Below are 26,209 nucleotides of genomic sequence, written 5' to 3' on the forward strand. Positions count from 1 at the left end.
AAGGTAAAATATTTCTGTCTTTAACATTTAATGGTGGGCTCATTCACTGTGTTATGGAGCAAAAGCAGTGGGGCTGAACAGCAAATGTTTTCAGCAATGCAGTTTCCAGTCTTTCAGATGTTTAAATCTGGGAAACATTCCTTGAGTTCTTCCTGTGCTCTGATAGCTTAAGAACAAGAGGAAATCAATTCCAATTTTTAATTTGTCTGTAACTCTCCTGTCTTCTAGTTTAAAGAGAATGAATCATCCTCTTTTTTGTTTGTCTGTTTTGTTGGTTTTTTAATATGCGTCAGAAATGTAATCTATTAATTTGTAACCCTCTCTTTTTCAGGCAAATAATAACCCATATGTAAATTTTATTCTTTTTATGAAAAAAAACTTGCCTATTTTAAATTTTTTAAAATAGTAAGAGAATGACAACATAAAACAGTTTAAAAATATATAAGTACAATATAAACCCAGACAGAGCTACCACACATCTCTGCTGACCCTGAGAATCCCTGAGCCAGATTCTCTGTGGAGGGATTAGGGCTGTGGTATTAAAGGTCAGTTCCCAAGGGTCTTTCCTCCCACATAAATTAACTGGAAAGCAGTAGAGGGGGGGTGAGGAAAGAAGTGGGCATTGGCAGTGTTAGATCTGGGCTGCTGCTCTCTGGATGGAATAGTTAAAGAACTGCCCAGTTATTTAAATTTAAGGACACAGTCCTGTAAAATACTGGATCCTCTCAACACTTACTTGTTTCAGTGTTTTGTGAAGAAACTGAGGGTCTGGAACAAGAACATCTGAAATACAGTGAGTTGCACTGATGTGGTGCTTGGATCCTGGCTTGCAGTCTGGTCCTGGGGCAGAGCCAACCCAAGGAATCTCTGGTCAAGAAACTCATGCACAGGCTGAATATGATCCCAGACCAGAGTTCAGCTTTTACAGACTAACTCCAGCTCTTCAGGGCTCACCTGGTGTCTGGCTTTGGATACATCCTTAATGCTCCTGGACTTGATCTCAGTACTCACATACCAGACCTGCTCTGTCCTCAGCATCTTACTACTTAGTACACTGGTGGCTGGGTTACATCTCCTTTCTCTTTTCAAGAGTTTATCTCTGGAATTTGTGTTGGTTGTCCAGAAGGTAGGAATCTGGAGCATGTGGGAGATGAAAGTCTTTATCACCATCTGGGAGGTTCTTTGCAGGATAAATTTCCTATGTGAACAAACCCAGGAAATCTCATTGTTCATGATGGATATGGTCTTCAAGGATTCTCTGGCAGTGGAAATATAAGATAAAACCTCCAATTTGATCTCCTAATTTTCCCAGGACCTGAAATAATCCACTTGGAGTACAAGGAGTGTATTTCACGTTGTGAGGATTCTACAGAAATCAGCTGTTAAGCCATATCCTATATTCTGCTGGTTTCTTTCTGTTCAAGGAGACACCTGGCAGAGTTGTGTCCTCTCTAGCATCCCCAGAACAGTTTTGGCACTGCTCTAAAAAATGGTGTAAGTGCCAGAGGCAATACAAAATTGTATAGAATGAGAAGCCCAGGTTCATTCCTGCCAAAATATAGCATGGATACAACCAGAGTAAGGAAACACAACTTGAGGTGGTGGTTTTCAAGCACCTGATTTTTACTATTTGGGTCAGCACACTAAACCTGAAAGTAGCTGTGGTTGCTAAACACCATGGATGTGGCGGGGGGTGACTGTACACAGCAGGTTGGTCACTGTTACCAGCCCTGCCAAACACTGCCAATCCCAACTCTATCCTGTGGGATAGGGAAGAGGAAGCACAGAAACTGCCAGCAAAACAGTGGAGATGCCCCATATTTTTCAAGCTCTCATGTCAGAGCTCTTCCTTTTTCAAAAGGTGCCCATTTTTTCAAGGTGAGATGTATTGATTCCTCTGCTTTGGGAAAGGATTTTGGAAGTCCTGTGGACACACTTCACAGGGTGTAGGTGAGAACTGTCTTCTCAAGTGACTTCTAGCTCCTTTAGTTACTAACTTCTCATCTGGCAGTGTTCTGTGGAGTGTCAGTCAGAGATGGAGGTGGAGATGGAGATGGAATTCTACCCAGACCAAGACGAGATGGCTACGTTCAGTGCAATTGCCCCAGACTGATCTGGAAATGAGTCACATGCACTAGTCAGATTATCAAGTTTATTTCCTTTTTTCTTTTTTTTTCATTTTATTTTTTAGAAGCACAGAGGAGAGAGGGAGAGAGAGAAAAAAAAAAAAAAGGAAGAAAAAAAATGGGAAAGTGACAAGGAAGCACTGATCAGGTTGACCCCTTCACTCCTGCTTCTGGCTGAGCTCTCCAGTGTCTGTTAAAGCATGTGACATCCTTTGGTTAACTTTTAAAATAGATTATAATTATTTGTCATGTTTCTGGTAGATGGTGATGTTATAAAAACTCTGGAAAGAGTAAGCAAGTTAAAACAGCTGTTCCAGGCTTTTCCAGCCTCCCAAGAAGACAGTTCAGACTGCAGCATGATGCACACTGCTTTTTACTGGCATGGGTCCACTGTTTGTGTCACAGCCAGACAGCTTGCTTCTGAGCTTAGCCTGAATATGAAAAAGCCCTGTTATTGGAATTTAATTGAGAAATACAGAGTCATGATTCAGGCTTTAAAGCTTTTTTAATTAGTAAAAGGTTGAGGACAGAAAATCAGTGTAGCTGCTCTGCTGGATCCAGCCTGGGCTGGGGAGGTGGATGGATGTTCCTCAGACAGTGGTTTGCAGCATCCTGCTGCTCTCATCCTTGCAGGGTGATGGGTGCACTCATCTGGCTCCCTAAGATCAAGTGTGCAGTCATTCCTAGTACTAATCTTGTGTGCAGGGTAAACTTATAACTCCTGTTAGCTCCATGAGGGTGGGTGCCTGCCTGTGACCCAGGACTATGTTACAGCTGATAACAGAGCATCCTATTCAGAGAGGCCTGATGCCAGGTGAAATCCAGAGCAGCTCCATTTCCCAGCAGTAGAATTACACCACTGTAAAGCCAACCAATTACACCAGTGTAAGAAACATCAGAATTGAGCCCACTGTGGAAATACTAGAAAGTGTAAAGACATCATAAGTCTTATTTAAGTTCCACTTGAGATGGGGAAGTTTTATTATGGATGTGGTGGCTGGATGCTTGCCTTGCTGAAGCTGTCTTAAAATTTACAGAAGGATTTCATCATGTGTGTATCTCTCACCAAACATTTTTCTGCTTCTCAGTGCACTACAAATTAACACTTGAAACACAGTGCAGCCTTCTGCCTTAGGGTAATTTGGAGCAGTTTAGGCTTGTGGGACCTAGTGTGCACTAAATTACACTAGAGACTGTTTTGGCCTTTACCTGGACCAGGACTGAAAGTGAGGAGGAAGGGAAAAAAAAATTATAACTAAGGTTGGGGTTCAGGATTTCAATGATTTATTCATCCACCAAAAGAAATCTGGGGACAACCGAAGTTAGTTTTAAGCATGAGGTAGATATGGCACATAGCTTCAGATTTAAAAGAAAAATAAATCAAATTACAAAAAATTTGAAATAGATCAGTTTGGCATTTCTTAAACCTTTTTTTGATGTTTTGCTTTTTTGACTGGATTCATGGGCACACCTGAGTGCAGCTCACATAGTGGAGGAAGAGGAGGGCTGTTGCAGGGTGACAGAATACTTGCAAGCAGAAGTCCATGTCTAGGCCAGTCCTCTGAAATGGGAGATCAGCTGGAATTCCTCATCTGTTGAAGTGAGAATAAGGACTCTTACTCTCCTCCGTGTTGGATATACAAGAGAGGAAAAAGGAAAACAAAATGTTTTGTTAGGCTTGGTTTTAATTCATTAAAAAAATAGCTTTGTATGAACTCAGGATGGTTGGGTTTTTTGTTGGGTTTTTTTTTGGTTTGTTTTTGTTTTTGTTTTGAAAAGCTGGACAAAAATTATTTACATATCTCTGCTTAGAGCAGCATTTCTGTGCAGCTCCCCTTAGTGAGCAGAAGCACAGCCTATGTAAGCAATTGTGTATCACTAGGTATGATGGACCATGAGTATGGATGAAGGAATTACTGCATAGTCTTGTTCTTGATTTGGAATTATGGTAAACATTTGTCTACTAATACAAATTAGATTCAATCTATGAAGATTGATTTCCGTGTAATTTGACCTTGTCTAATAAGTCTTCTTGACCAGATGAATTGCAGGGACTTTCCACAGATTTATTTTTGCTTATGCATAAAGCACTGTGTGCTTGTTCATTTATTATGCCCAGAACGTCAGACTCGGGAAGATTATATTATTTGAAAACTAAATTTCATATCTTTATATTTTCATGTAGACCTCTCTTCAACTGTTTGCCTTCCTATCTCCCTGTCCTCCAACAACAAGAAAATCCACAGAACAGAAATTACTTTGTTTTTGGAAGGCTGCATGTTAAAGAGTAATCCCAGAACTTCCACTGGTCTGTGCATACTCATGCTATGATGGAAGACTAAACAATATAATGTTACTTGAAGCATTTTGCTTTAACCTGTGTCCACAAACACTGACATGACTGGGTCACTATAGGAGAATTTGCCATTATTTGATTATATTATCCTTATTCTGTATTCCTTGATATATTTCAGTTTCTATTACTCTCTACATTAAATTCATCCCAAATCCCAATATTCTTGAAAGACTGGATCCAAAGTTGCTGACATTAAGGGAAATGCTCCCCTTCCTTTTCAAAGCCTGTGTATCAGACTTCTGATCCCAACAGTGTCTTAAGTTCTTGAATGTATTTTAAACCATATCCATATTTGAATATAACTGCAAAAATGGAAGATTATTATGATTTTAATAACTCTTTCTCATATTATTACCTTACATTTCATCTGAAGTAATCTCACATTGTTACTTTTTTTTGACTGCCACAGTCCTTCCCCTTCCCTCTCTTTGATTACATTTGTAATGTTAAAAAAGATCATATACTCATTTAACAAACTGCCTCTTTTAGAAAATTTATTATTAGTGTAAACTTGTTTCAACACTGACTTCTTCAGCATCTCCCTACATATCTTTTTGTATCTATCTCAACAAATTGCAGCCTATTTATTATTATTAATTGTTCAAAGTCCTTCAGGCATGCCATGATTTATTTCAAATTATTTTATATAGACCTCTCATTTTTTTAAATATGAAGCTGAATTATGTTATTTAGCCAATTATCCAAGTAAGGAGAGAACAAGATTATTCTGCTCATTGAAAAATAGTTCTGTTTTGGCAACTGTACATTTGGACAATAGATACAGTCTCCATAAAACTCATCTAGTTATATATATATATGTGTGCGTGTGTGTGCGTGTGTGTATATATATATAATTGCAAGTAACAAGTATAGCCAGTAACAATAATTTACCCTCTGAAGGACTTCCAGTGTAAAGGAATGCTCAAATTATAAAGGTAAATGTGGCCAAATCAACAGCCAAATCACTTAATGATACAAAGGAAGCTGGTAAACCCTAGGACAAAACCAGAAGCTATTTAAAGAGAGTCAATATCAGATGCAAGGACCCCTCTATGACTGAGTCTGATAGGAACAATTTGAGTATCATCATGGATTTCAGCAATGTGAGAGTCATGGCTGCTCTGGAGACTCTCATGAGTTGCTGCTCCAAACCAGGAGGTCTCAGAACATGGTTTTGATCAAGCTTTTCTCAGGGGTGACTAACAATAGGACAAGAGGCAACAGTTACAAACTGGAGCATATGTGGTTCCATATAAATATTAGGAAGAAATTTTTCACTATGAAGGTGACAGGGCCCTGGCACAGGCTGCCCAAGGAGGCTGTGGAGTCTCCTTCCCTGCAGACATTCAAACCCCACCTGGACACGTTCCTGTGTGACCTGCTGTAGGTGACCCTGCTCTGGCAGGGGGATTGGACTAGATGATATTTTGAGGTTCCTTCCAACCCCTAACTTTCTATGATTCTATGATGTTGTCTTTGGATCCCAGGGAGAAGAGCTCAGCACATCCCTCTCCACCTCACCCCCTCAGGAACGTAAGAAGCAATGAGATCACCTCTCAGCCTTTTCTCCAAACTACACAAGCCCAAAGTTCTTAGGCCCTCCTCACAGGACATTCCTTACAGCCCTTTCACCAGTTCTCTCCTCTGGAAGCATCCAAGGACTTCTGCATCCTTCTAAAATTGTGTGGCCCAGCAATGCATTAAGATGCACCTAAGATCTTTGAGTGAGTTTGAGCTGCAGGGCTTGAAGACAAATCAATTCTAGAATAACTTTCAATGGTTCTTTTATTAATGAAAGTGTCAATATTTAAATGGTGGATACCTGTTACTGACTTAACCAGTGACAGAAGCAAGCACTGAGTCTTATACAGGAACTCTCTTTTTTATGATGATAGAGATCCAATTTTCAGCCCTTCAGCTACTCACATTTTGAGACTGAATAGTGTACCTCAGAAGTGTGTACCTTTAGCAGAAAAATATCCACATTTAAAAGGAAAACATATTTCCCTGGAAGGCTAATGTAAATTAAATATCATGTATGTGAAACTCCTAAGCTGTTTAGAAAGTTTAGAATTTGCTGAAGGGAATTTGTACCCAAAGAGCAAGGAATGTATTAAAATGCATGGAAAAAAATGAAAAAAAATCCATAGGCTGCATTGTAGAACCACGTGGTAAAATCAGTTCCACAGTGAATCACACAGCTCTGCTGTTGAGTGTTGATAACTCATGATTCAGCTGAGGGTATGAGAATATTTAGTATGTTTTTTAAAGCCTCAGCTCTTAAATTCATATTATTACTGTGGGAATTCCAACTTTAATTAAAATGAAGTAAGTCCCTGCCTGCAGAACAATGCTACCAAAAAAAAAAAAAAAAAAAAAAAAAGGCTTAGAAATCAAAAAACAAATAAAAACAACCTGTAAATTTTTGTTTGTGTGGACTTTTATTGCTCTTAGATTGTAAATAAATGTTATTTGTTTCATCTGGAGACTCCTTTATTCAAAATGAGTGATAATCTACAATACTGAGCTAAAGAAGGGAATATGGTGAAACGAGACATCCTGAGAAGCATTCTATTTAATTTAACACAGGATTATAGAGTGACAAACTCTGGCTCAGTAAACTAAAACACTAGCAATAAAGGTTAATGAGAGAAGAGCAAAAATGTAACCTACCTTAATGCCAGTGAAAAGATCCACCCAACTCTTGTGTGTTTCTAACCAATAAAATACAACTGACATGCAGTACCAGCTGTGTGTAAGGAACCAAATAAATGATGAATCAACATACAAGTAATTTTTCCCCTGCTATTTTTGCATAATATACTCAGTGACTTTAGCAGAGAACAAGTAGGCTTTTTTTCCAAGAACTACCACAAATTTATTCCTTTGAAACTTTGGGATATCCTTTCAGCATCTGCTCTGTTCACTTATATGGAACATACAGGTATATTACACATACATTAATAATAATAACAACATTGCCAAGGTTGCAGAATCAAGCACCCCAAAATTAGGAAGTGCCACAATTGAGATTTTCATAGAATCATAGAATGATTTGGGTTGGAAGGGACCTTATAGATCATCTGGTTCCAATCCCCCTGCCATGGGCAGGGACACCAGGTACATCAGGTTCCCCAAGGAGTTGTTCTGTCTAGCTCCAGTCTTTAATGTGCCTATATCTGACTAACATGGCTAATATATAACACTTGCACCTCGTGTTGAAGGTTGATACATTTAAGACCTGAAGAAGCACTTGTCCAAAACCTTTTTCTCCAATCAATATAAGTGCTGTGTCTATATCAGTACCAAAAGAAATATTTATGGCAATAATATTTCTTGGGATACATCCCATAATCTCTAACCCTGCAGCACACTAGGCCACTCTGTGACATTTATCTCAAGGAACTTTTCTTTTTGAATGGACAAGGAGGGTGGCAGAGAGGCACAAAAGAGTGGGCAGTAGAGTGATTTTGCCATCCCTCCATAACAAAAAATTGTTGCATTAGCAGCTGATGGGTTTTACTGGCTCAAATTAATTCCTCTTGTTGATCGTGAGTCAGACAATAACTTTATATTTGATTTAAACTTGTTTTGTATGTGGTAAGAATTCATGTCAGTGCAATGTTTTTAAGTATCCATTTCTGCTTATCATGGTTTTGAGCATCTCCCATTTTTTATGCTTTTAGTCCTCCTGTCCCTTTTGAACTGATGTCCCTGCCTGCTTGATGCAGTGCTAGAGTGGTGGCAACAGAAGACACTGGAGACAGCAACGAGTGGAAGAGAACATGGGGTTCTTTTGATACACTTCAGTCTCTTCCAGAATCAGTACTCTCTCGCACAGCACCCTTGTTCTAGATCTGAAAGCCTGCAGAGAATTAGGTTCAAATTTATTTGTGGGAAGAAGTGATAAAGCACTGCAGGATTTAGTGTAGCTGGTCCTACTGACAAATGTAAAAGATCTGGGAAGAAGTGAAGTTTTGTTTCGAAGTTCTGTGGGTTTGGTAGTATTTATGTTTCTTTAGCATCATGGGTCCTTTCTCTGGATATCAAGAGAAGTTAGTGAGACTGTATGGCTGCAATCATAGAACCACAGAATCATAGAATCATTTTGGTTCAAAAAGACCTTTAAGATAGGTAAGTCCAACTGTTGACTCAGTGCTGCCATGGGACTAAACCTTGTCCCTAAGCACCACATCTACACATCTTTTAAACACCTCCAGAGATGGCGACTTGACCACTTTCCTGGGCCGCCTGTTCCAACACCTGACAACCCTTTCTGTACAGAAAGTTTTCCTAGGACCCAATCTAAACCTCCCCTGGCACAACTTGAGGCCACTTCCTCTTGTCCAGTCACTTGTTATCTGACATCCACATCACTAGAGCCTCTTTTCAGGGATTTGTAGGGAGTGATAAGGTCTCCCCTCAGCCAGGCTAACCAGGCCCAGTTCCCTCAGCCACTCCTCCTGTCATGCTCTTGTCAATAGGATTCTTGTGCTCTCTCCAACAAGATTATAAGTGCTCATTTGCTTTCAGCAGAAGTTTTACCAAGCCTCTATTCATATCGTAATGGATTATTGACATAACACAGCAGACTGTTATGAAGTATTCCACTATGTGTAATTAGAGAGTATTTAATCTGCATAATAAAAATCCATATGAACAGTGGTTGTCATTCATGCCGAAAAGCTGCTCATCTAAATGAAGTATCTAGTTTGCCCCACAGATTTGGGAATGGAAAAGAGCACTTTGAAAAAATCCCATCTAAATTCAAGATTGCCAAAAAGGTGTTTTAATACATCGATTCAGATGTGGGCAGTCTGATTTCACCCCCTCCCAAAATATAAAATAAAATGTGGTATAGCTTTGAATGTTAGCTTCCAACTTACATCGTGGGTTATGTTTTTGCAGCCATTTGATAAGCTCTTGCTCTCCCATTCCTCATGCCTTTGGTAGGATGCTAAGGCAGCATACAAGACACTTGTTCAGATTTCTTCTGCCAGGGCTGGGGAGCAAGGGTGAGGCAGATTCTGCACACTGTGGGGACTTGTGATTTTTTTAACAATCCATCTACCCAGTGCTCCCACACCTGCACGATGGGCAAAAGGTGAGGCTGGCATCTATGTATCAGTTAAGACCCACTAAGATATATAAAGTGGATCTTAACTGAGAATATGTTAAGAATAAGAATATTACTGGGTGCTCTGTATTGTTAGAATTTTAGGGTTAAAAAAATGTGAGGGAACAACAGCTGGGAATGATGACAATGAAGCCAAGTGCTAAGAGGGCAACCAGTAAGTAGGAGAGATATTTTATCCCCATAACCTGGTAGGGCTTCCTTCATGTAAGCTTTTGCTAGATAAAAATTTGCAAAGACAATAGCACTAGCAAGAAAAAAGGAGCTCAAAATATTTAATGATATATGTATATGTATATATATATATATATATTTACTTGTTTTAATGAACACTTTTGTGATTTTTATTTTGCTAAGAAACTTCCTTAAGTTTAAAATTAGCCAAAGATGAAGAATATTAACTTTCACTGTAAAGCAAGATTCTGTTCAACCACTGCCACTGCTTGTTATGTTGTGGTGAAAATCCATCAATAAATAGCCTGAAAACTGACAAATGAAATGAAAAAACTAACCCAGAGGTAAAACCTCAGCTATCATTTTCACATCAGCCTTTTACAGTCAGAACAAAATACAGCTATTTTGTGGTATTATAAAGAGCTGTTAGTTGTTCTTCTGGTGATTTAAAGCTCTACAATTGTCAGCATAGTCTAGAATATTATTGTGCAAAAAAGAAAACTACACTGCATAAATTCCATGGTACATTTTCATTCTGGCACCAGAGAAATAAACTCAATTACTTGAGAAAAGGCATGTGTAAGGAACACAGTGGGCTTCCCATGACACTCAGGAACTGGTGTGTGTGTTTTGAATTTTGCAGAAGTGTGGTTCACAAAGATTTGAAAAAAAATGCACTGACATATGGAGGTACAGCAAGGTACAGTAATATTCAGGTGACCAAGTCCTATAAAACAGCTTTTAAGTGCCTAATGCAGGACTTTGATATCTAGAAATTAATGTCAAGTGAATGGGGAGTAAGTTATTCTGAAACTGGCCCTAATTCTGGTACTTAACTTTTCAGTGTTTGTTTTCATAACTGCAACAATGCTATATAAATGTAGTTTTCATATAATGTGAATTTAGATGGTCAGACTCATAAATTGCAGGCTTCTCCAGATCAAAAGAAAAAGTGCACACAGTTGTGGTTCACAGCCAAGAAGGTAGGATTTGGGTTGTATGGTAATTTAAACCAAAGAATGTTAATTTTAATGTATGCATGAAACACTTGGGGCTATCTTAGAAATGCCCCTAGATGTGTTATCAACCCAGGTATTATACAGAGCTTTCAAGAAACAGGGCTCTGAATGTCTGAGTTGAAAGAAAAAAGACAAATGTGATAAGAAGTATGTCGAAAGACATTCTAAATTCCTTCATAGGAGATAAAAATAATAATATTCAGTAGCTAAAAATATAATCTGCAAATCTTAATGAAGCCTAATGACTCATGTGAGCTGCATTGTTGAGTTTATTATCCCATTTTTGCAGCTAAGTAAAAAGAAATATGAAAGTGAAGACTAATATTTCATCTTTTGAGTGTGCTTAATTTTGGAACTTAATCCATATTCTTATGTTCAAGTGAAAGAGATGAGAACTTACTGTTCTTCTTAATAGTGTTCCTACTGCAAGTAAAAATTAAAAATCTCACATAAAGGGTCAGGGGGGGAATTTGCAAGGGAGACAGAAGGACCCCTTTGCTGTCAGGCAGCTAATGATAAGTGACCCTACCAGTCGTTGTCTGAAAGCAGGATGCTGTAACCTTTAAAAGGACAGCCACCTGTATGTCTTTCCTCTCTGGAAGAAGAATGTGTATTTGAACAGTTCTCAGTCATTGTCAGTGTGGTCTTCTCTCTTATGGAGCTTCCACTTGAATTCTAGTGGAGCAAGTAAGCATCCACCGAATTTTACTTTGTGTGTTGTTGTGTGCTTCTTCTTCTCATATTTCCTGATCATCCTTAGTCTTCTTTACAGTCCCTTCTACTTTGGAGTCCGTAAATTCAGATTCTGATTGATTTCCCTACTTCTTTTCTATCAGAAGCTGTGGATATCTCCTATCCATCTGCAGTCTGCCTATGTCAAAGACCATCTCTATGACACATTCCTGCCTTTTGAGCTCCTACTTTGCTATGTATTACATAGATATTTAAAACATGCTGTCTTGTGGTTGCTTAAACATACTTTAACTTAGTGGTTTTATGGTATTTATAAAGAACTTGCATTTTCACAGGTTTGAACAGGGATGGCTCACCACCGGATTTTATACTTACTAACAAAGAGAGCCTGGTTGAAGTGGTGAGGGTTGAAAGTAGCCTTGGCTACAGAGACCATGAGATGGTGAAGTTCAGGATCTTGTACAGTGGGAACAGAATACCAAGCAGGATCACAACCCTGGACTTGTAGAGCCAACTTTGGGCTTTTCAAGCAATTGCTAGGGTACTAGAAGGGGCCCAAGATAGTTGGTTAACTTTCAAGGACCACTTCTTCCAAGCGTAAGTTCTTATTTCCATCCCTGCAGGTAGGAAACAAGAAAGGGAGCCAGAAGACCTGCATGGTTAAAGAGGTAACTGCTGGGAAAACTCAAGAGGAAGAAGAAAGTCTACAGACCATGAAAGGAGGGGATGGCCACTTTAGAGGAATAATAGAATCATAGAAAGTTAGGGGTTGGAAGGGACCTCAAAAGATTGTCGACTCCATCCCCCCCTGCCAGAGCAGGGTCACCTACAGCAGGTCACACAGGAATGCATCCAGGTGGGCTTTGAATGTCTCCTGGGAAGGAAACTCAACAACCTCCCTGGGCAGCCTGTGCCAGTGCCCTGTCACTCTCACAATTCTTCCTTATACCATCTATATAGAACCCACCTATGCTCCAGTTTGTAACTGTTGCCTCTTGTCCTTGTTACCCCTGAGAAAAGCTTGGCTCTGTCCTCCTGGCGCTCACTCCTTACATATTTATAAACATTGATGAGGTCACCCAATATACGACTGTTGTCAAAGGATGTAGGGAGGCAACTAGGAAAGCTGCCTCCGTGGAATTAATCCTTGCAAGAGAGGCCAAGGACAACAGAAAGGGCTTCTTCAAATTCACTGCAGACAAAACTAACACTAGAGGCAACATAGGCCCAGTGCTGAATGAGGAGGGTGCCCTGGTGACAGAGGATACAAAGTAGGTAGAGTTACTGAATGCCTTCTTTTCTCTGTTTATACTGCTGGAGACTGTCCTCAGGAGCCCCAGACCTCTGAGGCCCCAGAAGAGGTCAGGATAAAGGAGGAATTTGCCTTGGTTGATGAGGAGTGGGTTAGGGATCAGTTAAGGAATGCAGACATCCATAAATCCATGGGTCCAGAGGGGATGCACCCACAGATGCCAAGGAAGATGGTAGAAGTCATTTCTAGGCCACCCCCCATCATCTTAAGCCATGGGGAACATGAGAGGTGCCTGAGGATGACTGGAGAAAAGCAAGTGTCACTCCAGTCTTCAAAAGTGGTAAGAAGGAGAACCTGGGTAAATATTGACCAGTCAGACTCACCTCCATCCCTGGGAAGGGAAGATGGAACAACTTATCCTTGACATTGTCTCTGGGCATATCAAGGATAAGAGGGTCATTAGGAGCAGTCAACATGGTTTTACCAAGGGAAAGTCATGCTTAACCACCCTGACAACCTTCTATGAGGATATTACCAGGTGGATGGACAATAGTAGTACAGCAGATGTGGTTTATCTATATTTCAGCAAAGCATTTGACACTGTCTCCTACAGCATCCTCACAGATAAACTGAGGAAATGTGGTCTGAATGATTGGGCAGTGAGGTAGATTATGAACTGGTTAAAGGAAAGGAGTCAGAATTGTAGCCAACAGGACATAGTCCAGTTGGGGGCCTGCATCTAGTGCAGTCCCAGAGGGGTCAGTACTGGGAGCAGCACTCTTCAACATACTCATCAGTGACCTGGGTGAGGGACAGAGTGTGCTGTCAGCAAGTTTGCTGATGACACAAAACTGGGAGGAGTGGCTGACACATCAGAAGGCTGTGCTGCCACTCAATGAGACCTAGACAGGCTGGAGGGTTGGGCAGGGAGAGATTTAATGAAATACAAGGGGAAGTGTAGAGTCTTGCACCTGCGAAAGAACAGCCCCAGGTACCAATATAGGCTGGGGACTGAGCTGTTAGAGAGCAGCGTAGAGCAAAGAGACCTGGAGGTCCTGGTGGACAGAAGGATGACCATGAGCCAGCAATGTGCCCTTGTGGCCAAGGCCAATGGCATCCTGGGGTGTATTAGAGGGGGGGTGGTTAGTGGGTGGAGAGAGGTGCCACTCCCCCTCTACTCTGCCCTGGTGAGGCCACATCTGGAATATTGTGTCCAGTTCTGGGCCCCTCAGTTTCAGAAGGACCGGGAACTACTTGGAGTCCAGCACAGAGCCACAAAGATGATGAAGGGAGTGGAACATCTCCTTCTGAGGAAAGACTGAGGAAGCTGGGGCTCTTCAGCTTGGAGGAGACTGAGTGGAGACCTCATTGATGTTTATAAATATGTAAAGGGTGAGTGTCAGGAGGACAGAGCCAGGCTTGTCTCAGTGATATCCAAAAACAGTTTGTGCAAGCTGGAGCAGAGGAGCTTCTGAGTAAGCATAAGGAAAAGCTTTTTCACTGTGAGGGTGACAGGGCCCTGGCACAGGCTGCCCAGGGAGGTTGTGGAGTCTCCTTTTCTGTAGACACTCAAAGCCCACCTGGACATGTTCCTGTGTGACCTGCTGTAGGTGACCCTGCTCTGGCAGGGGGGGATGGAGTCGACAATCTTTTGAGGTCCCTTCCAACCCCTAACTTTCTATGATTCTGTGATATGGTTACATAGCCAGGTAGTCATATTGATTTCTATCAGATATTTTAGCAGATGACAATCTGAGTTTCAAGAATTCTGCTCTGTAATTTAGCTGAGCTAAATAGCTGTCACAGCTCCAAGGTATTTTTAAAATCACCTTTTAACTACTTTGATAGAATTTTCTAATCAATGAGGATTACAATGTGAAAATACTTTGCTCAATATTTTGGTCTCCAGTATCAGGTTCTAGTCTTTTCATTTGACATACTTCACCAGTATTTTTTTTATCTTATTGTATGTATGATTTTTGTCAATTTGCTGTGAACTTGGCTTTCTCTTTTGAGTACCTATCTAGATTTGCCTTTACATTGTCATGTACTGACGAGGAATCAAAATTATACAAGTGGCAGATGCACAAACCCAGCCCCACCTTTATTCCAGGAATTTAGTGTTGAAGGACTTTGTAGCCCTATCGTAGTAGCCCATCTGATTTGAAGCAAGGCCCCAGATAATTTTTAAAATCTTTGTATACATATATATAATAATTTATAGAAATAGCTTCTCTACAGATTCTGTAATGTATACATGCACACATAGTTATGTGTATATATGCATTATGCATATGTAAATAACATGAAGCAGAGATTTTTAAAATTCCATCTCAATATAAATATATATAAATATAAACTTTGCTCAAATTTTCAGCTTCTTTTTGCCCAAAACTCAACCAGCTGTTCCCTGCTTCCTTTACTTGGCATAGACTGCTGAATTTTCCCCTGGGGAACCTGTTTTTCCACTTCTGATGGCTGTTTCTTGTCTTTCCTGCTGGGGGGAAATGCCCATCCCTGGCAAGATGTTCAAAGACTGATTCAAGTCCTGGATATGTGGGGATCACTGGTTTTATCTCTGAGACCACTTAAGGAGAAAATCAGAGGATTCCACAAAGTCCAACAGCCTTGAGAACTAACTGCTCAGCTGACAGCTCTTGGATTATTTCATGCTCCTACAAACAGAAAGAAGAAAAAAGTTTTTGGCAAAGAGACTGCTGGATCCTAAGGTATGGTTTGGTTAGATGTAGGCTTAAGAAGGTTGGTTCTTCACCTTTGGCTGAGACCACATCTTCCAAGACCTCCTGGTTTGGAGCAGCAACTCATGAGAGTCTCCAGAGCAACCATGACTCTCACATTGCTGAAATCCATGATACTCATATTGTTGCTTCAAGACTCATTCATAGAGGGGTCCTTGCATCTGATATTGTCTCTCTTTAAATAGTTTCTGGTTCGTCCTAGGGTTTACCAACTTCCTTTGTATCATTAAGTGATTTGGCTATTGATTTGGCCACATTTACCTTTATAATTTGAGCATTCCTTTACACTGAAAGTCTTTCAGAGGTTAAATCAGAATACTCAGCTGATGAGCTCTTTCTCTTCTTCCCAGGGAGATAAGAAGGCTTTCCTCTCTTTTGTTAAATATTCCTGGAGGAGCTTGTTACTCCATAAGCAAAAACACAAGGCAAAGATTATAGGTGCTTTATACCTGTCCTTTTGAAACAGGACAGAGAAAAGGGAGGAGCTTTTTCCAGGAGGATCTGCTACCACGGTGTTCTTTAAGACACAACAGCAAACTGAAAGTCTCTCACTCATTTTCTTGATAAGGGAGCTGCATTACTGCATTGCTCCTCCAGCCTAACATGGCCAAAGGAATTTTATGTGGACTTAAGACCTGTTCCTTGTATAGATCAAGCCTCTTCAATCTTTCCTTAATTTTAAAGTCTTCCTTTGATTAACAAGGACAGTTTCAGTTTATGTCCCTTTAAAGAAATCTACTGAATCAACTTGGTGAACATCCTCTACCACCAGCCAGAGGTTGTCCCCTATGTCTTTGATGTCCACAGGCAGTACAAGTCTTTGTGCCCCAGAGCTGATTAGACTCTACAGTGCCTGTTAGAGAGTTTTTTTGCTTCTTCAGTTTGGGGAGTATGCCTTCCCAGAAATTTCTTTCATTACCATAGTCATTCAGTAGGCAAGACAATGTATGACTGTAGTGATTCTTCCATGGCTTAAGGCAGGTTTTTCTCCAGTATTTCAAAGCTGTTGGCACAGTGCTCTAAAACACTCCTTTCCGTGCCAAGACCTCCTAGTGCTGAGTTTGCCTCCAGTCAGCAGTAGGCAATGGCTTTCTGGAATACACTTTACCTGTTTATCCTGGTTGGTGATACCCTGATAAACAGCAGCAAAGATTTGATCTGGCACATGCAGCATGTGCTGATGTACGATGATAATTTGTAGGACAGAACTTTTTTATCAGTTTGTTTGAAATGCCCCTGAAAGTCACACCCATGCTGTGTCAACAAATGTAGCATTTTCCACAGGGATTCACTGAATGTTTTTGAAACTCCCTAAAGTTTCTTAGTGTCAGGGGCTTGCTCTTCATTGCCTTGTGAGCTTGTCTTTATATCTTTGGTAGGACACTTTCGAAATCTTGTTCTTTTCTTCATTTCTCAGTGAAATCAGCCTTCCAGTTATTTTAGTCAGGAGAGCAAAAGGAAATGGTAGTCTTTATAAACAGTCTCCTATATACTACCTCTTTTCGGTTTCATGTTTTATACTCATCCTATCTACCTTCTTAAGTAGTGTCAGAATTCTCTCCCAGTTGGGCAAATGACTTCTGTAGGACTGAGCTGTCATACCTTTGATATTGAGTCCCTCCATCCAAGACAAAAATTGTCTGGATAACTGTGTTTGGATGTAGTTTTGCTGATACTATGAGTGACATTCAACCACATATCTCAAGAGTTAACAGATAAGATACCTTTCCTATGTTACTTCTTTATTCAGTTATCCATTTCATTATGCTGTTTTATCTTCGCATATTTGCTTTCTGAACTTGTGTTTTTCTTCAGCATTTACTTTACTATCTAGCATTTTACATTTCCAGTCCTAAAAAGACACAAGGCTTTGTATTTTAAATATGTTAACTTTTTTGTCTTGCCTTGGCTTGCAGTTGATATTGACCACAGCAGAACTCCTAGGAGATGAGTTTTTCTTGTTTGTGTTCAATGTAATTATATTTTAATTTCAAAGGTCTTGTTGTAACTTCTATAATATTACTTGTGTGATGTGCCCAACTGTTAATAGCATGCAGTCTTTTTATATTCAAAGTGGTAATCCAGTCTTTGCATGCAGCAGTCTCTTGCAAAACATCTGCTGTGATTTATTACTCCTACCTCTTCTTTGCTTCTCTTCAGCTCTCATCTGCAGGCTTCTGCAGAATTATTTTACTTCTTACCTACATAATGGCTTTGCCCAAAGGCTGCTTTGGTGTAAATTTTATTTCAAACCTCTGCAAGATCTTTTCTGTGAATTCTTACTAATCCACTTTGCTTGTGTTTTGTGGACTTCTCTTTAGTCTTCAGTTTTCTTTTGCAATTGCATTTCTTTATGGATTTACAGTTTAATACATATGAAGCATCACATATCCCTTTTTTTATTTCTTATACGAAAATGCTACCTCTTCAGCCTTACTTTCCTGTAACTGAGGAGTATTCTTAATTTTTTTCAGTGTTGTTTAACAGCTGTCTTGTGTATCTCTGAAAATTTACAAACATAATGCAGTTGTTACTGGTTTCTCTAAGATATCTTTTGCACTCATAGTACTACCACTGCTGCTACTACATCATCTTCTGAGGCGGCAGTGAAACAAAACTACAAATCAAGATTTAGAAGTACAATATATCATGCCTATAACTAAAGAGAAACTAATGCTGGGGAAAGATCCTCATGTTCTACTCCATCAGGTGGAGCGACACCTACTTGAAACCAGAATGCTTCTTGAAGTGCCTTATACTATGAGTGTTATTTAATGTTCTTATGTGTTACATACTTAAAACTATTTCTGAAGTTAAGTGAGGCAGGAATGAAATAGTGTATTTGTGCACAGATTATGAAAGAGCAAAATTAAAAACTGACTTATAATGCTTTAATATTGAGAAGTTCTTACATTCATTTAAGTTATTCAATGTTGGATTTTATGGAGATATTCCAGAAAACTACTTTCAGTTTTAGAATGACTGATGTCCTAATTGACGCAAACTTGGCAAGCCTCAGATCTACTAGAACTCAAAGATTTCAGGTACAATACTTTGTTATAAAAAGATTTAATTAAACACTGTATTTCTAAAATCATTATAGCTGAGATACTACCACTTTGTTTCACTTATAGTTCAGGAAAAAAGCAAAATGTAACTAGAAAACAATAAAATCCAATTTGCTCATTCCTCAGCTGCAAAATCCTTTTTCTTTTTTTTCCAGTATAAATCTTTATGCTTCTCTCTCCTTCTAACAAAAGTTTTGATGACTTGCTGGTGAAAACAAAACCAGGCAGTAAAACAATAGTTTATAAAAGTTTAGTTTTTCACTAGGGAAACACTGCTTTATAGTAACAGTAGTATAATCTGTCATAACTCTAAGTATAACAGAGAAGTAAAAAAAAAAAAAAAAAAAACCACATGGTAAGTGCCTCCCCTGGTATTTCATGGTAATTACAGCTCCCTGGCTGAGAGCTGAAGGCTAAAGGCAATTTAGACATTTAAGCTGACCTGTTTGATTTCTCTCCTTTAGGTCAAGATCACTCTGTTGACGGGCACGTAGATTGATGTCATATCCAAGATTTTCTGGAGCGAGGTGCAGTTTCAGGAGGCAGCCTTCAAAAATACAGGTTAAAGAGTGACAGAATCAACTATATGATAACTGAGATGTATTCAAATGGCAGCCAGGAGAGTGTCATGACCACCGCTTACAGTTTGCCTTGGCTGCCATTGCTATTTTGTACAGTTCTTACTATGAAAGAGATGATGTGTCTAGTTGTTCTGTATATACTATTGCAAAGTGTTTGCTGAATAGTTTTTCCATGAGGGAAGCATACTTTGTAATGTAAATTAACAGCTTATTATCTGCAGCAGTGAGCCACGGAATGAAATTTTAGAAAGCTATTTCCAACAGTATGTAACATTTTCTATAAAGACAGGTGGAAATTCCAGCTCAGGAGGGACCCATTGCTGCACCTGTGTAATTCTCCAGACTGATTTTGTTTTCAATATTCCTGTACTTTAAAAAGACAGCAGAGGTGATGGGATTTTGGTGCAGATGAGAAGGACCACAGTTATGGAAGTGCCACTGTTTTGATGAATTTTAATCTGGTGCTCCTGAGAAATGGAAAAGAAACTGAAATGGAAAAGAACAGAGAAATGGGGGCAGAGTCTAGCATTGAGCTGAGCATGGAGCACAGCTGTGGTAAGTTAGCTTGGTTTTGATTGCAGAAAGGCCTAAGTTACATTTTTTAATACTCCTGGGAAACCAGACCAGGCCAATGGTCACATATTTGTCCAAGGGATAAGTAAAAATCATTCCAAATCAAAGCAGACACCCAAAACCCCACAGTTAATCTTTTAAGCATTAAACCTCATTGTTGTATACTGCTTTCTTCAATGTAAAGCTTCAGCAAAATACTAGGACAAGGTTGTTTCTAAACCTGCCATGAGCTGTGGCATCCAAAGGGCTCTTCATCTCTGTCCTAGCTAGGACTGATGGACATGCCTTGCAACACAGAGCACCCAGAATGAAAGTTCTGATTGCGTGATCATCCCATAGGACAGAAGCTCTCCTGCATGTTGAGAGCAATTGGCCCCACAGCTGCAACTCATGGGGATGTGCCCAGGGGATGTGCTTCACCTGCCAGGTCTGTGATTTGCTGTGATGCACAGAAGTGTGCACAGGCAGTGCAGGTAACTGGGACCATCCTGCCTTTAGACGTGATATCATCTCTAGTCCTGTGTTCCACAGGACTGCAATCACTGGTGGCTTGTGGCACATATATTATCTGCCACTGACATGGGAGTTGTGGGAGGGCAGCCTGTACCCAGCAGGAGGTACTGCCGAGAGGATTCTTTCTGCCCTTTCCTCTAACATGCTCCAAGAATAAATGGTGCTTAAGTGATATAATGGAGTCCATCGCTGGCCTGTAGACAGAGGTAACAGCACTTCAATCTAGCATTCATTAAAACTCTGCTAGTCTGATGCTTGTTTACTGTCTCAAAAGAACTATTTTATAACAAAAATAAAGTTGAAATACAGAATTTTACTATAAAAGCAAATCTGGGATAAATTAATAAGGACAAGAGGTCTGCTCATTAACATCAATATTTACGTCCAAGGATATCCTAAAGGCAAGCAAGGGATTTTGACGTCAAATTACTTAATATTTGCAGGGTATAAGAGAGTTGTGGAGCTTGCAGTATAGGTCAAAAGAGAAAAGAGGATCTGTTTGGTCTCTGCAGAACAAGTGAAACAAATTAGCGGATCTAACTATTGCACCCATTAGCATAGCTATTAAAGGTGATTGCTTTACCCACTTTTCACCCCTAATTTTGATTTTGTGAGATCACCTAGCCACTGAAAAGCTATTAAATGTAGTCTTTTTTGTCTTGTAACTTTTTGATACTCTGTGCTGGAATTATGACTCAGTAGTATGATTCACATAAAAGTGGATCCAGATAATGTCACAGTGAAATTTCTACTCTATGCTCTGCAGCTCCCTTTTCAGCCTGCCAGTGACCAAGAATATGTATCTGGAGCATCCACTAAGTGATTTTTTTTCCTGTACATGCCACATGAAGACAAAGTCAATATTTATACCTTGCACTTGATCAAATTTATTAAATATATTTTGCTAAATAACATTCTGTACTATGCATTCCTTGCCTAATATTTGCCCACAGAAGTATTTGTTATGTGAATTGAATGCCTAGTTAAAAAGCACTAAAAGAGTACAACAGATTTAATATTTATTTGGTAGCACAGCATAGTAGACACAGGGGAGGTGAGATAATGCAAATACAAGAGAAAGAAAAACTGATTAAATGCATAGACAGAACATGAAATATTTCTACACAATTACAGTGATTCTGAGAAAAGTAAGCAGCAAGACAAGCTTAGATATTTGATTTCAGAATTTAGAAGTTTAATATTTTAAGTAACAAATAATATTTAAGGAGGACTGTAAATGACTTCACAACAGACATGCTGTTTAAAAATATAATGCTGCGGGAGAACTCCAGAGATGATCCATTTCTTTCTCTAAGATGTGGACTAATTGGATTCTTCCACTTTAGGACACCTTTTCTCTTCAGTGACAGGTTGTTATTATGAGAAATGTTTATTTTTACTTTTCTAATGTTTTAGGCTATGATGTAGTGAATGAAATTTATTCCACAGCAAAATCTGGTAACACCAACAATGAAAATGCCACATTGTTGAGAGCTGTTAAAGCTCTTTTAAAGACTACTGCTTACTGGAGAGGTTACTTATGGAGGAATTGTACTGGCAATTCTGTGAGAAATTGTAGTTCAGAATTTTGGCAAAGAAAGTGCTTTAGGATAGTAATCTGTTTAATATAAGGCTTTGAAGTTGTAACTTGTCCTGCTCTATTTCCTGAATTATATTTCTTGAGAGCAAACAGAAGCCACAACTCTACAGGTATAGGAAGGATTTTGGCCATTTTTTATGACTTGAAGAAAACTCAAATATAATCTACCAGCACCAAGGTGCTGTGATATGTTTAACATCAAACTCTTAATTTTATAAAAGCAAGTGACTGCAAGAAGTAAACATATCTCTACTTTACATCATGTAAGTGTAAAAAAACCTATATCACACACTAGAATGCTTATTTTAGAAGATACGGGTTTGCATACATAGCTGTAGGTAAAATTTCAAAGGCGTCCTTTTGGTAAATATATTAAAGGAATAATAAGTCTTATTTCCTTATATTAGTTTCTAGCTATGGACTTTTTCTGCTATGTGTGTAATTGTGATTAACCAATCCAGTCTGGCCTTCCTAGAAATTTCTTTTTGGTATCTGCACAGACTGAAATTCCTCTGACATCACTGTTTGGTTTTTTTCCAATTGCAGTTAGTTTCACTGTTATATTTATTATGGAATTTGAGGAGTTTTTACAGGATCTTTTTTAGAAATATAAGTGTAAGTGTCCATCATATTGATGGTCTTTCTGGTTTAGCACTGTGCAGCAACAGCCTGCCAACAGTGTTAATGGAAGACTGAAATGAGAAAACTGTATCACTTGAAATTTACCTTTATTGTATGAAGAAAACATTTTGAACATCCTGAGAAAATTTCAAAGTATTATCCTCAATTTTTAACTGGACAGCAATTTACCACAAAGAAATTCTATAGTACAGTCTTGAGTAAATGTTTTATCTTATGCTCATTTCTCATTTGCTTTCAATTAACTCTCTGAATGGACTCAATCCTTTTATTGAATTGATATCTCAAAACTTAAATGGTGTCCATGACCAATTCCTACACATACTTTCTGTAACATGCTCTTTCCTCATACTGTTGACATATTGTACTTCTGATTGCCCAGAAGTGCATGGTTATAGTTACATGTCCTAATTAACTTTATTGTGATGTATTTTTTTGTTTTGGATTTGACTGTTTTGTTGATTTGACTGTTTTTCTCTAACATTTTATGGTGCTAGTATCTTCCTTTCTTGGGATGGTATCTCAGCAAATTTCACAAACATACACAATGACTGTTTCAATAAACAGATTTGCATTATGCACTGGCAAATGGAATTTTATCACCTGAGATTTTATCTGTTCATGACAATATGCAAATTCTGTGATGATACTTAAAACTTTTTTTTTTTCGTTTGCCAAAACAACTTTTTTTAATTACTCCTAACAGTCGCTTCTCTGTGGTAAAGCACAGAATACAAGGAGGGACCAAGCAGGAACAGAACAGAACTGAAAGACTCGTGCAGTGAATAAAAATAAACTGGAATAGGATAGCTGTGTCAGGATACTCATTGCAGGTATCACTGAATTACTATTGTTGCCTTATTTAATGCTTTAATTTTTATTTAATGCTTAGATGGCTCCTGTTTTTCCTGTACCAGACACAGGGCGATGCCCTGGCAGAGACACGATAAAACCACATGCACACAGAGGACTGAGGCAGCTCACACGAAGCAGCCATCTTGTGCCACCTCTTTGTGGTCCTCCAGTTTGCTCTCCCAGCTATTGCCTTAACATTACAGGGCTCAAAGTTGGAAAAAATTGTAGAAATGTCTCTCTGGTGTATTTTTAGGTCTGAATACTTTTTTTATTCACATCTGCAATCACTTTCAAGTAGAAAAGAACCTGGAAGTGTCATGCATCTATGAAACCGATATAAAATGCTACATCCGGATAAATAGTTCTTTGCCCCCTGGTGGTGAGTTAATTTTGAAAAATATTACATAGCAATTTAAGGAAAATTTACCAGAAATAAATAAGATATACTAATTGCTTCAGCAAACACAAGTAAAAGCAAACTGCTAAACAATACTTAAGGTGTCAAATACAACTAAGGAAAATCCCATTATGAACCATCTCCAACAGTCTTTGATAGTCACCACATAACAGAACAAAAGGAATCTACACCACCACTGCGAAACTATGAGACCTTTGACATTTCAAAACCATATTTCTTACTTTGCATTTGTAGGGAAAGATTAACACAAGTGTCTTGACAACATAGTGAATGCAGTCTTGAGAATCCCTGGTTTTCACTGTTCTTTTGCTATGGACTATGGGAATTATAATCATCTGCACAGCATCCTTAGGTATGCTGCTCTCTAGCAATCATCAGTGTCATCCATACAGTAAGATTTCTCATTCTGGAAAACTTGAGTAACATTCCCTGGATAAAAAATTTAAAAGAGCTGTACGTATTTCTAAAAGTTGTCCACAGGTTTTCAGTTTGTGTATGTTGGGCATCTCCATATGTAAATAGGATGTTGTTCTTGGAATAGTAATAACACAATTGACATTGGAAACCATCCACTTGCAGTTTAAGCCACAGATCATTTTGAAAGGTGTCAAGAATATATCATTTAAAAAGATGGCACAAGCCTTCTAATCACTGATTTTGTTTTATCTTTTAATTCTCGTGCTTCCTAAATTTCTGCCTAAGACAGTGCTTCCCCGTGTTGACATTCTTCTTTGGGAAAATACATATTAAAATATGATGGCAGGCTATTTTCATGTCATGCAACAAAGCATTGTGCATTTATGCTGGAAAATGCCATTTATAATGATCAAGGCTCTCATATGTTGGCTTTATACTATTAGGATATGGCTGATATTCTGAAAATGAACCCTCTTTTCCTATCCCACAGTCTGTGAGTCATCTTGGATAATGTTAATGTGGTTCCAGGTAGTTTTTCAGTCCGGAAAATAGCATCACAGGGTAAGTCACGCTCAGTAGGCAGGGTGTGTTTGGGTTTTGGCACTAATGATGTAACATGAGGGAAAAGAAAAAAAGATCAACACTGCTTCAAGAGAAGACTGAGCTGCCCAGACCAGGCACAAATCAGCTATTTCCTAAATAATATTCTTTCATGTCTGATGGACTGTAATGACTTTCTGGTTTTAGCTCTGTTGCTTTTGCTTCTCTTTCCATTCCCACATTTCTCTTTCATTAGTTTGACTTATGTCTGGCCTACCTGGTCTACACAAATGGCATATTCCTTACAAATCTTTCAGTAGGAAGGGCTGCTATAAAGTGACGCCGTCTCCCCTTCTTTTCCTGCTGCCACGCTGGATGTTACCTCCCCTCGGTCTCCACTCCATTCGTTTGTTTCTGTGGCTATGCTCTAAACTTGCATTTGCAAAATGATCCGGCTTTTTAAAAAAACAAAAAAATCCCTTAAGAAAAAAAAGGCAACAACCAGGCCACTTGCCTAGCAGGACAGCCACGACAGGACCCCTCACTCGGAGCAGGGTGACTGCATCCCGTTCGCCGCTTGTGCAGGCGAAGCCTCTTCCGGTGCGAGTCCTCCAGTGCTCCTGCCAGCTGTGAAACAGAATTCCTCCCTCCACTGCTCAGCCTCACTGCTGGGGGAACAGCTTGCTTTCAGCTCTCCGGGTGTAGTTACACAAAGGGTTTTTTCCAATGGGAAAGCCAGTTTAAGCCGGGCAGTTTCCTGCCTGCTCTGCCCTCTCGTTCTTGCTCCTTCGTCGCAGTTCGCTGTCCCCGTGTTTGTGCCGAGGCAGCTGCTCGGGGTTGTGCTGGAAATTGGATCCTTGACATAAACCTGAGGTTTCATGTGCGTCTGTGTACGGATGTGTGTGCAAACAGCTTTTTTTTATTTAAAGAGAAAAAAACCCACAACTGGATCGCTTCAGCCTTTTGATTTATAATGTCACCCACAAAGAGCTGAATTAAGGCAGCTGAGGAGGCAGTGAGTGAGCAGTGGTGCAGAGGTGGGAACAAGCACCAGGGCTGGGGGAGGGCTCAGGAAACTCTTAACTCAGCTTTGTTAACAAACTACTGTTACCACACAAAAACAGGTAGAGCACCTAAACGAAAGAGCCAGAATAGAAAACTGCAATAGACTGCAAAGCAGTCAGGCTCTTGAATTGCTGGAGATAAGGCTTTATCTTCAGGAAGAAAAGGGGTGGTCCCTTAATAAGCTCTTTCCCCTAGATGTCTTCTATTCATTTGAGACATTGAAATCACAGGCTGTTTAGCTATTCAGAATATGATCATGTGAATCCTACTGGGCTTATGAAGCATGTTGGTCTTTCAGTGCTGTTAAAAATGCTAATAATAACTGGTTCATGCCTCAGGCCTTAGGTGCTATTGTCAATTAGTGTCAGAACAGAGATTTATTTAAACAAATTATTTCTGTATATCCTTCTTTCCTTTTGAGTTTGCA

The 26,209-nt window shown here is 39.3% G+C and overlaps 1 long non-coding RNA gene across 1 annotated transcript; it reads right to left on the reverse strand.

Moving 5' to 3' along the window:
* Nucleotides 1–3,182: 3,182 nt before the first annotated feature.
* On the reverse strand, nt 3,183–25,591 carry LOC139793678 (uncharacterized). Its single transcript, XR_011724712.1, has 4 exons — nt 24,995–25,591; nt 19,024–19,128; nt 17,951–18,015; nt 3,183–3,718 (listed from the first exon to the last, which is right to left on the reverse strand). It is a non-coding gene; the product is annotated as an uncharacterized lncRNA (long non-coding RNA).
* Between the last annotated feature and the right edge of the window lie 618 nt (nt 25,592–26,209).

This window comes from Heliangelus exortis, chromosome 2 (genome assembly GCF_036169615.1).
Source record: "Heliangelus exortis chromosome 2, bHelExo1.hap1, whole genome shotgun sequence".
In the NCBI taxonomy this organism is placed as follows: domain Eukaryota; kingdom Metazoa; phylum Chordata; class Aves; order Apodiformes; family Trochilidae; genus Heliangelus; species Heliangelus exortis.